Source organism: Pteropus vampyrus, unplaced genomic scaffold (genome assembly GCF_000151845.1).
Source record: "Pteropus vampyrus isolate Shadow unplaced genomic scaffold, Pvam_2.0 Scaffold5, whole genome shotgun sequence".
Taxonomy (NCBI): domain Eukaryota; kingdom Metazoa; phylum Chordata; class Mammalia; order Chiroptera; family Pteropodidae; genus Pteropus; species Pteropus vampyrus.
This window is the reverse complement of record NW_011888786.1, coordinates 13,694,977-13,697,644: the sequence shown is the minus strand read 5'-3', so window position 1 is coordinate 13,697,644 and position 2,668 is coordinate 13,694,977.

Genomic DNA, 2,668 nt, shown 5'->3' with positions numbered 1-2,668 from the left:
CTACTGTTCTCTTTGAATGCATTGAAGATGAATTGGTATGTAGGTATTTTTCACCTTTTCTAATCATCATCAAAACTCACAAAATTTTTAATTTATCAAAAAAACTAATCTCATTTGAATCCTAATACATATAGGTTTAGTATTGATTTGTACACTAATTCATCAATATCTCCACCATGTTGTAAAAAATTATTTATTGTCCTATACAAAGTCCAATGGTTTCTCAGCATTAAAATTCATTGATATATGTTTTGTTTAATTAGATAAATTTCCTATTGTTGCTTTGGCTTTCTTTATGAGCATACTTTTATCAACAAGGTGACTGGATTTATAAGAATCTCAGTAACAAAATAAAACATCTTTGTTTTCCCACAATATTACAACTCTTAATTATGTCTTTCTGGTTTGAGCTTTTTTACCTCATGACCAAAATTTATAAATTTCACAAAGTACTTGTTCTGGAACATACCTGTTGATTTTTCATAGTGGTTATTGCTATGCTTCTGTTGAAAATAATATGATTCAATTGATAACTACATAACATCATTTGGTCATACTTTATAATTGAATTATTAGTTTACTGGTTCAATTATTAAATATGTATTATCATACTCCATTTCAGCTACTTGTGCAAAGCATCGTACTTGTAGATTATCTTGTCTTTGTATATATAGATTCACATTCTACAATAAAATCAGGGTCCAGTGTCTTAGGTTTATTTTATGTTTTGGTCAACCAACTTAGAACCTTTCCTCCAAAGATAAGCATTGAAATTTTAATATAAAAATACAGTATCCATAAGAACAAAACATGCAGATTGCATTCAACACACTGAAACAATCATAGACCATACCCCTTGAAAACATACAAGCCATGACAAACAATCCTGCTAATTGAATGTTTAGTTGACATTAGCTATCAATGCAGTTCTTGTAGCACATAACTATAATTTCCTGAAAATAGGTAATAATCATGACCTCATAACTAATAAATTTCATATTTAGAAAATTATTTAGAAAATGTTTTATTACTTTTTTTCTCTGAAAAAGCCATGCAATTTGAAGATGTTTAATTTCTTGCTATGAATTACAGTGGAGAAAGAGTATTAAACATACTGGAATTCAGTGGGCTAAAGTGAAAGTATCCTGTGGAATTAGACAAGAATGGAATATAGGCGACGTTATTCTACAATCAAAATTATACAATACTTAGATATACTTTACCTCACATTCTGATTATAATCTTGACTTATGTGTGATCACATGAAATTAATTTTACGATATATTATATACGATATAATATATTGCCCAATATTAGCTATCTTCAACATCTTTTGTTACAACTTATTTTGGTCATTATTTTATGAAACTATAGAATTCAAATAGATTTTCTTCTCTGGGAGTACTATTGTGTACTCATGCAGAAAAATCATGGAACAATGGCATATTTCCCTGTATTCAAGCATATTTTTTCTAATGTGACAGTCTGTCAAGCAGTTGTCCTCTTTGCATTTGCTAAAAGGTCAGAATTTCAAAGTATAAAATCTGTATCAAATATAAGTAGTTCTATGTAATTCTATTCATGTTTTCTGCTGAAAAAGAAATCCACAAAGTTCTGAAAATATGCTTTCTCTTTAATTTATACCATGTCTGTGCATCTACCCAAAAGGTTCTTTTTTCTTTTATCGCAGTGATGTAGTGAAGGCATTCTTTAAAAGCAACCTTTACTTTACTACGGAGAGAATAACTCCTACTCTGAGCAATACCTGAGAGAATATTACCTATTTCCTCATGTTGCTTTAATTCTTGTTAAAACATATATATGTGTGTGTGTGTGTGTGTGTATGTGTGTGTGTGTGTGTGTGTATGTGTGTGTGTATGTGTGGCAAATGAAGCTTAACATTTATAAAACGATTTCTGTGAACATACCAAAATTTCACTGGTTTTAAAAAGAAGGGACTTGGGTAGTGACCAGATTTCCCAATTCAGAGAACTCGAAAAGAGACTAAAAACCTCAATTCAGTTATTTTGTTAAACTTTCTTCTTATTGTTGTAAAAGATAGATAACATAAAACTTAGCATTTTAACAATTTTAATTTAATTTTTTAAGTGTATAGTTCAGTGCCATTAAGTACATTCACGTTGTTTTGCAATTATAACCATTTCTATCTCCAGAATATTTTTGTTATTGCACTTTATGAGTTGCTTTTTTACGCTCTTGATACACAAAGGCTGTTCATTTAGATCAAATCTAATCGATCTATTTTTTTTTTTTTTAATTTGTTGCCTGTGCTTTTGATGTTCTGTCCAGGAAAACATTGCCAAATCCAATATTATAAGGATTTTCTCTTGTTTTCATCTAAGAGCTTTATAGTTTAAGCTCTTACATTTAGGTCTTTGATCCATTTTGAATTAATTTTTGTATATGGTGTAAGGTCATGGTCTAATATCATTCTTTTGGAAGTAGATATCTAGTTTTCAAACACCATTTGCTTTTGCAGAAATTAAAAAAATTTAAAAATCGTATGAAATCTTAAGGCTTCAAATAGCAAAAATAATCTTGAAAGAGAACAGTTAGAGGTCTCACACTTCCTAATTTCAAAATTTACAAAGTTATAAAGCTACAGTATTCAAAACAAGGGTGGTACTGTCCTGAAGACAGACCAATG